General features: G+C 35.8%; 1 pseudogene; it reads left to right on the top strand.

Annotated features, from left to right (window-relative positions):
- Positions 1 to 206: 206 nt before the first annotated feature.
- LOC116099925 lies at positions 207 to 1,771 on the top strand (annotated as a pseudogene).
- Positions 1,772 to 10,028: the final 8,257 nt, after the last annotated feature.

Below are 10,028 nucleotides of genomic sequence, written 5' to 3' on the forward strand. Positions count from 1 at the left end.
ATTTCTTAGTTCGAGGCCAGTCTGGTCTTCACAGTGAGTTTTAGGACAGCAAGGGCTATACAGAGAAACTCTGTCTCTGGGTGGAGCGGGGAGAAAAAGAAAAGAAAAGAGTGAAAGAGTGATAATTATTGCTCTCTGCTCCTACCTGTTCCAGAGACAGTTGCACTTTATAATGCAGTGTCAACATTTTCTGTCCCTTAGACATGATGGCGAAGATTGTAGTGAACAGATTTGGCCGCATTGCCTGCATGGTTAATATTACTGTAGGTCACCTTTCTGTCCAGCGGAAATAAGGAGGCAACAACGAGCTCTTCTCCATGCAGTTTATTTATCTTTTCTTCTTTCTTTGCTAGCTTCTCTTATATTCTTCTATATCTTCTTCTTACATCTTACTAGCTATATCTTACTTCTTACATCTTTCTACTTTCTTCTTACTCTTATTTCCTACTTACTCCTATTCCCTACATCTTACTCCTATTCTTACTTACTCCTATTCTTACATACATCTTACTTCTAATTTCTACATCTTACCTCTATCCCTACATACTTACTCCTATATCTCACATCTTACTTACTATTATTCCAGCTCCCAGCCCTTGTGGGTTAAATACTTTCCCTGGTCCCAATCAGCATCAGCTACGTGGCAAAGCATAATAGGCTATGAGAAATCATGCCAGCTTGCATCATAAACTGGAAGCACTCAGCTTTTCCAACTAAGGGCTTGTTTATCAATGCTTTCTGCTCTGGCTGGAGACCAGATGTTCATTATATATGTAGGGTGGCAGCTGCGGCTCCCCACAGATTACTAGGGCTGCCAGCTCATCTGCATCCGGCAAAGTAGAGATTGTTGCCATCAATGAATCCTTTGTTGACCTGAACTGTATTGTATACATGTTCCAGTATGATTCTACCCACAGCAAGCTCAATGGCACAGTCAAGGCTGAGGATGGGAAGTTTTTCAGCAGCAGCAATCTTCCAGTAGAGAAATCCTTCTAACATCCCATAGGGTGAGGCTGGTGCTGAGTTTGCACCATAATGGAGAAGGTAGAGGACCTTTTGAAGTGTGAAGCCAAAATGGTTATCATCTTGGCTCCTTCTTTGGGTACCCCCATGTTTTTGGTGGGTATGAATCATGAGAAGTATGACAACTCATTCAAAATTGTCAGCAACATTTCCTGTTCTACCAACGAATTAGTTCTCCTTGCCAAGGTCAAGCATGACAATTTTCTCATCATGGTGAGACGCATGATCTTGATCCATACCCTCACTGACACTCAGAAGACTCTGGATGGCCTCTGTAGAAAGCTGTGTTCTGATGGCCATGGGCTCCCCATAACATCATGCCTGCATCTACTGGTGCTGCCAAGGTTGTGGTAAGAGCCTTGAATGGCTCAGACCCATTCAAGTGAGCATCCCATTCAACTCTGGGATAAGAGTTGAATGGGATGCTCACTAGCATGACTGTCTGTGTCCCTATCCTCAGTGTGTCAGCCATGGATCTGGTTAACCACCATGAGAAAGTTGTCTGGTATAGTGACATCAAGAAGGTGGTGAAGCAGGCATCAAAGGGCCTATTGAAGGGCATCCTGTGCTACACAGAGGACCAGCTTGTGTCCTCAGTGTTAACATTGAGTCCCAACCTTCCACCTTTGAAGCTGGGGCTGGCATTGCTCTCAAGGACAACTTTGTAAAGCTCATTTCCTGGTATGACAATGAATACACTTACAGCAACAGGGTGGTGGACCTCATGGGCCACATGGCCTTCAAGTAGTAAGAAGCCCTGGGCCACACACAACAGCAAGGACACACGAGCAAGGACACATGAGCAAGAGAGCAACCCTTAGCTCCTGAGTAGTTCCTGTTACAACTCAGCCCCTGACACCGAACAGTTCCCTCAGTTTCCATTGCAGACCACCACAATAATGGGAGAGGGCTAGGGATCCCTAATTTCTTGAATATCATAAGGATCTCTATACCCACAAAAGTGCTAATTACATACAAAATTAAGATAGTGAAATTTCATGACTTTTATAGATGAAAAATATAACTTTAAATTTATGTGCTTATGTGTATTACTGTTTTGCCTGGATCAATGTCTTTATTATTATTATACATGCATGCCTGTTGCTCAGAGACTAGGCAAGGGCACTGAATCCCCTAAAACTGGAGTTAACTGTTGGTACTGGGAATCAAACATGAATTCTCTGAAAGAACATTAATTGGTTTTAGGCAAGGAGACATTTCTCTTGTCTAAATATCACATTTTTAGTTAAATACAAATAAATATGATGTTATAGTTAGAGATAATCTATAAAAATAGGAAAACTGTAGAAAGAATCTACAATATTAAAAATGTAAGTATCATAATGTCATAATTGAAGGAGTTGAAGAAATGACTCCTCTTATAGAAATCCTGTATTGTTTCCAGCACTAACTTTGGAGAGCTCACAAGCCCTTTGAGCTTTATCTCCAGATTTGATATCCTCTTCTGGTCTTTGTTGGTACTTGCACATGTGTGTGTGCTCCCATACACAAGCACATGTACAGATATGAAAATGACATTAAAATACAATCTTTGGGAGCAGAAAAATGAAATCTTTTAAAGGTCTGAAATTAAAAAATATTGCAATAATAAATAAAGTGAAATGTAATATAAATATTTAACATTCCTTCTACTTTTTCTATTAGATTTTAAATTTTATATTTTTTATATATAATAATCTATGAATGAGTCCTGTCATATTTTATTTTGTGTGTGTGTGTGTAGTTTGTATTTGTTTAAATATTATTCATAAAATCAACTGCCTTGGCTCTGAGTGGAAAAAAATAGCAAAGCAAGCTTTATGAAAGATATCCAAGCTCATGACAAATGAAGGGTAATATCCTGTTTTGCTTAAGAATATCAACTTGCCCACCATACTTTTCATGGGCTTTTATAGCCTATTAGATATGTCAGCTTTTGCAAATTATTTGGCTTCTGTCTTGCTGCATTTATTTGTTAAGAGTACATCAATTGGTTATCAATACTAAATGGTCAGCCTTGAAAGTATACATCTTGCAGTGTTCACAGGTTGTGCACACATGCACACAAACATACAGACAACACATATATATTCATATACACACATATATACATATACATATATATGTATATATATATATATATACAAAATATACATATAATCACATATAACTATATAATGAGGCTCAGAGTCTTTGTACGCCACCTTCATGCTCTGTGCATTGTTATGTGCACCTAATCAGAATTTGGTGTTTCCCTTCATGTGTCTTGATCCTGGATAGCCTTCCTAAAGGTTTCTTTGTCAAATATATTTTTTTATTTTATTTCAAAATGTTTTATTCCAAACATAAATCTAGAATAATTAATAAAATTATTTATCAATTGTTGATAACAATTAATTTTAAAAAGGCCATGGACTTAAAAAGGAACAGAGAGCAGGGAGGATTGTATGGGAGGTTTGGGGCAAGGGCAAGGAAGTAAATTTAATGTAATACTATAATCTCCCAAAATAAAAGAAATAATTTAAAAATAAGTAGGTAAGACTTTCATTATCTGCTGGGTATATTGCAAACATTGTATTTCGGCATGTGTATTCTCTCTTTGGAAGCATGAATGAGCTTTGAAAATTCTTTTAATCTTCTTTTGTGAAAGAAATTTTGCAAATGAGTAAACAATGTTCTCAAGGTAATGTGATGATGAATAATATATTAGATAAAAAGTGCTTTGAACCGTTCTCAAAATGAAAGACCTCCTTTTTTGAGAAAATGTTCATTATAAGATGTTAAGTGTTATGCACATGAACAGTCTGCACATAGCATAACAATGACTTACGAATTCTTTGAGTCACCATACAGAATTATTTAGTCCTCTGTGCTATCATTGAATCATTTCTTTAATTAAGACCACTGTAAGATGGTTCTAGATAAATGAGTAGCTGGTTATGTGTACTTTCTGCTCTTCCAGAGGACCATATTTAATTCCTAACACTTAAATTAGGCCGCTTACAACTTTGTTAGTTGTAAGTTATATGTTAGTCTAGTTGTAGTAGAACCTACCTCCTTTTCTAGCTTTTCCAGATATAAGTGACATTCACTCACTCAAACAAATACATTTTAATATATTTTATATATTTTTAAAAGAATATAATAAGTAGGATATGTGCAAATGTTGGTTATATTTCCACAGAGGAAAGCATTAGATGAGAGCCATACCCAGTCTTTATGAGTACATGGCTTGGGTTAAGCCCACAGCATTTCTATCTAATTATCCCTAGGCCTAGAACTGTAAACTTCTAGCCTCCAGTAATCTAATCTGCTAGTCTAGGCCTAGAAGGTTTAAGGCTCTGAGACTTCTTGCTGAATCAACTCTCCTTTTCTGGCTCTTTCTGATCACTGGTTGGCTGGTTCATCTCAAACTCCTCTTTAAGGTTTGAATCAAGATGACTAATTCAAATAGGCTTCTCTCAGCTTCTGACTGAATTGCTCTGCTTGCACTCAAACTAACTCTGACAATTTGTTCTAATCTTCTGGCTCTTTCTCATTCTCTTCCTCATTCTTTCTTTACCAGCAACCTGTCTTTATGAAACTGTCCTGGTAAAACTGCATCTTCTCTGTTCTGATTCTCTCTGTTCTGCATCTGAACTCTACAAAGTGAACTGCACTGACAGCAGAGAAGGTATTGTACTGTGCTACTCCAATAATCCTAATATTTTGAAGCTTAGATAAAAGTTTCATGATTTCTTGACTACTGTAGGTTATATCAAGATACCCTGTCATAAAAGGGGGCAGGTGTTTATTCCTTTTTGTTTTCTTGATGGTTGTTTTTATAAGAAAACTCTGCCTGTTTTGTTTTCCTGTTGGTTGTTTTTATATGGAGAGTCTGCTTGCTTTCTAGCTTTCATAATACTCAATGGTAATCTACATACTGCTACTAGAGAAAAGAAACCAATTGTGTTAGCCAGCTCTGGGTGCTGCATTCTGCCTTACTGGCCTGTCAGGCAAGATGCCAATGGGTACAATAGTAGCAAGACTGTTTATGAGGGTAATCATGAATGCTTTACTTGGGGAATCTCATGCCTTGTGTTTCAAAGCTGGTAATAATACATGACTTAAAAAATTATTGCCCCTAGGAGAAATCTTACTGATGTTGCTTTTCTAAATGGTCAAGTTGTCAAACCATCTTCTAAATATTTATGCTTATTTCCATAGGCTGTGCTGCTTTACTGTTAACCAGAGAAACAATTTTCAGTGGAGGTGTGTTGTTAATGCAGAGACACATTACCATTCAAAGTCGTGGAAATCAGGAACTCTTCTTCAGATGGGATATCATAATGAATCCCTTCATCCCTATCAAGGTTCAGGGATCATCAATGCTGAAGGGGTATAAGAAAATGTAAGAGCTCAGTATACTACAGGAAAGTATACTGAGGAATGCTGTCTTGAGTACATGGCTTGCCAGCTTCATATAAGAAGTCATATCTTTAATTACTTACCCAAGAAGTTACAAGAGCAAAGAGATCACTAATTATATCATAGAGATGAGAGAGGCTGCTTAAGACACACCATAACTCAGAAGATATAGGCAACGGATGGGAGCTGAGAAAATAAAAAATCATTTTCCTTAAGATTACAGCCTCTGGTATGTTCCTTGTATCCCCTTAATAACTTCATGGCCATGTGCATATAAGCAGCAGTAAATGATCTTGTTGAACTAAAAAGCAATTACAAAATAAAAAAGTAAAGGATATAATTGATAAGATATCACACTTCAGAAATACTATCAAATTTCAATTTAAATATATTCAATATGTCTATATTTCATGCATGTTTTCTCTCTAAAGTTATATATTTTCCAAGAACTGTAGCCCATCTCTATCATTAATAATTTGCCAGATGGCATTCAGAAAACTAAGCTCTTAGTAAATACTATGAATTTGGAGAGCTTTGCCTAAATTTGACAACTTTAACACCATAAGTATCTGACATTGAATTTTAACAATTAAAAGAAAAATCATTGACATTTTATAAAGTATAAGTCACTTAAAACTTCAGGAATACATGTTTAACATCTATGGTGTGTTTAGGATAACTATGGAAACAGCTTTAGATGTGTCTAAGAGACTCTTTCTAGAAGGGTTTATAACTCAGGGAAGATCAATTAGGAATGTGAGTGGCACCATTTTCTGGGTTGCAGTCCCTGATGGAATAAAAGAATAAAGCTATCTGAACATCAGCTTCCACCTTCTCAGTTTCCTAACTGAAGATTTGTGTGACAAGTTGCCTCAAGTTGTGAAAGAAGGGTGCCTGGAAACTGTAAGACAACTCTATCTTCACTGCCATACTGTGCTTACTGTCAGCTGTTCAAACACCATGAGGAGAAAGTTTAGACAGCCGTAATCATAAATTCAAGAGTGAACTGGCTGCTTTTTTTCCTTCACAGGAAGATAACTTTCTTCTACTTTTTTCTCATTCTTGGTGTACCAGTTGGATTTGGGTCTTACTTCTGCCCATTCGTGATCCACTGGATTTATGTGTGCTCTATAAAACCTGATGAATATCTAAGTGACAGTCAGAAACATTTAGATTTACCTGTGGTGTGATGTAAACTTTCTGTTTGTCAATGAGTCCTAAAGAGTAAAATAAAATCTTTAATTTTTGGAGCTTTTGGAGACTATATGGATCAGTGGTATGTAGCCATTTGCAATGATTTCCATATAATACATTATTATAAATATACTTTTTTTGTAGATGTGTGTCTGTATCTGAGAGATGCCAGCAGGGGCTGTGGAATTTCTGAGAGCTGGAGTTACCAGTGGTTGTGAGATGTGGGCCACAATTTCTGGGAACTGAACTATGGTTCCTTGAAAGAACAAAAGGTGTTTGTAAATGATAACTCATCTACTTGGTCATTGTGAATATTAGCAAAAATTACATCCACTAATAACTTACTGTTCTGAAAGCTTCAGAATATAAAGTGTTCTGTTTTGCTATTTAATGAAATTTATATATCAATAACAACATAAGTTGCTATAATTTGTTTCATCTGCTCCTGCTTGTGCCTTTATTGGTATTTTAGCTATTCCCCCTCCCATAAGAGCTAAATATATCTAGCTATTACATTTTCAAAGTAATGGGCACATGAGAAAAATATGATAATTTTAAAAAGAGAAATGAAGAGGTATTAGAATGAATGATTATATAAAATAGTCACATGTAGATAAAACATAATTTATACTTGGCAGAATATAATATATAATAGTTGAATGAGTCATCTGTGTGAATTTTCAAAACAATCCAATGATTAGTTTATTTTAAGGTTCAGTACTTGTTTCTTTTCAGAAAGAAAGTTTCAGAGTGTCAATGAATAATTTTTAGAAAGAAAGAGGTTATATCCTTGCTGCACCTTTGCTACTGACAAATCACCCACCACCATATTTCTCTTCCAACATGAACAAATTCTCCATTTCATGTGTTTTGTAATTGTTTGGCAGACTATCAGGCCTTGCAATTTACTCATTAGATTCACATGAGTTACTCTGGTCCACAAATGGTCTCAGTGAACTTTCATGGCACTTTAGTTTGTTAACAGAAGATTAAATGTTTAATTACACTGAATTAATTGTATGTGTCTTCAATATTTGCTTATATCACAAACAATGGGGATAATTTTCAACTATCTTTGTAATAGCTCCTCTTGTTGGATATTTTCTATTCAGTTTGTATTTCTTCTAAGTACGTTATTTGCCACACACATCATGAGATAATGTTCCACAATATATACTTATAAATATTTATATATAATAATTTCATACACATCATATATATATGTGTGTGTCTATATACATATGTATACATATATATATATATATATATATATGTATATATATATACATATATATATATGAGATAGTTTATGTAGATATCTTTGATACAAAAGACAAGGGACATTGTTCTCCTGAGCTCTCAAAATTTATCATCCAGAAGTAAAGTATGTATCATGTTAGCTGCAGTTGAATATGCATTAATTGATGGCAAAAACCTAATACAGGACTACTCCTAGCTTAAGAGCTGTTTTCTCAGTGGATGAGACCTTTCATAGATTATTCAAACCAAAACTGTCAGTCAAAAGCACAAGCATATACACAACACTAAATAAACTTTGCAGGATATATGTGTGTGTGTGTGTGTGTGTGTGTGTGTGTGTGTGTGTTTGTGTTTATGTGTGTACATGTATAGTTTGGTATAGTTTGGTATGCATCTGTTTAAAACCACATTGAAGTAATGACTCCCCATTTTATAATATTAGGAAACGAATTTGGGATATGATGAGTTCATGAGAAATGAGCCCCCATGAATTTATATTTCAATGAGCTGATTTCTTGCCTGACTATGTTGGAATGTAAGGAGAAGAACACATGAAAACCACAAAGTTTTAAAAGAAATTCAAGATAATCCAAACCATAGTGATGGAGTATGACCTACCAGCCCTCAAGGAATCAGAGCACATTATCACAACACATCTGTTGTAGTTACCCCCAATGTGGCTATTGTGCCAGCTTCTAGAGAACATTCAGCCATAGAATGATGGCTCTAGTCTTGGGTGACAAAGAATTTCATGCCTTTACCACAAACATTCATGTCTTTGCCTCAAACACTGATGTTATTATCACCACAGACACTGGTACTGTATTGCTTTTCTAATTATGCCACCTAAATTATGATTTTGTGAACAGTTATCCAACAACTTATTACTGATATAGATACCCATCATTAAGGTAACCAAGGAGGTCTACACTCTTTAAAAAGTGCTGAGGTTAGATTACAAGTCTCTGCAGAAAGAATATCAGGAAAGCAACGCTTAGGTGGAACTGCCTTGTTTGCAAAGACAGTGTTTTCTGAAGCACCTGGAGAGCTATTAATTTATTTATCTGTAACTGTTTACATATGAGTTTGTCTCTGGTAGACATGTGTCAGGTATGCAAATGTGTCTATGCATGTGCACATACATGCAGGCCTCATCTAGGCCAGATGAAATTGTTGGGTGTTCTGATATTTCATTCTTGGCTTTAATAACTTAAGATAAGCTCTCTGATCTGAAGTGAGATTTGTGATAAAGAAATCCCAGACTCAGTTACTCCCATTCTTCCCCCTACCCCATAGTATTGGTGTATAACCCTGTTATTGCTTTTTCTGTAGACTCTTCAAGTTGTGTCTCTATCATCTGTATGCTCTCACAGATCACCCTAGAACTCAAACCACCTTATCAATTATAGAATGTTTAATTCTTTATTTAATTTTCATTCATCAGTATAATCAAATTAATAATAATAATAATGATGATGATGATGATGATGATGATGGTGATGATGATGATGATGATGACAAAAATTAACACCAGCCAACACAGACAAATTTAGTAGACATTAATTTCCAGAGAATGAATGACCATTAAATACTTGGAGAGTTAGACACAGATGCTTTGCTGAAACTCAGTGAGCTAAGAAAGCAAATACCTAGGCAATTTTTAAGATATTAGAAAACCACAGGAACAAAATAAGTCAAATTCAATAAACAAAGTCAAAGTAGAATGGAACATTCTAAGACAGAATTTGTCCAGCAGAAAGAATCTGTGAATGCTTAGATGGATTCATTCAAAATGCTTAGACGGAAGTGAAAATAAATAAGGAAAATGAAGTGAGTGAGAAAGCATGCAGAATTTGTAAAGAGCATCAAAAGAGCTGGACTGGACACAGTAGAAATATAGAAATGAAGGGGAACATAAGAGAAAACTCTAAACCTTCATGTCTAAGCATTTCCGCATTTAAGAAATGAGGGGTGAATACCCAGATGCATAGCCTAAGCTCAACCAAAGGAGAAATTGACTAAGGCAGGTTGTAACCACATTCTCACAGACTGTCATGAGGTTTCCCCCAGAAAATTGGTAGACTTGAGTGGCTTTTTCAGACATGACAAGCAAGTGGGATATTTAGGCTCTTTCAGAAATAAGA

The sequence above is a fragment of the Mastomys coucha genome, unplaced genomic scaffold (assembly GCF_008632895.1).
Source record: "Mastomys coucha isolate ucsf_1 unplaced genomic scaffold, UCSF_Mcou_1 pScaffold20, whole genome shotgun sequence".
In the NCBI taxonomy this organism is placed as follows: Eukaryota; Metazoa; Chordata; class Mammalia; order Rodentia; family Muridae; genus Mastomys; species Mastomys coucha.